A 232-nucleotide genomic window follows, 5' to 3' on the forward strand; every position below is an offset into this window, starting at 1 on the left:
ACAGTATATAAATATATATATATATATATATATATATAGTCTGGCTACTATACTTTTATAAGTATAAGTCCTTTTTTACTCATAAGTTTTTGGCTGTTAGATCTACCCTTTTGATCATCTCCTCCCGTTAGATCATACTATTCAATCAACTACCTACTCAACCCCCTAAGAGACCATTATCATTCTAACCGCACATATATTCATCCAATGTCCGAAAACTTAATGAGTACAA

Source organism: Ananas comosus, linkage group 24 (genome assembly GCF_001540865.1).
Source record: "Ananas comosus cultivar F153 linkage group 24, ASM154086v1, whole genome shotgun sequence".
Taxonomy (NCBI): Eukaryota; Viridiplantae; Streptophyta; class Magnoliopsida; order Poales; family Bromeliaceae; genus Ananas; species Ananas comosus.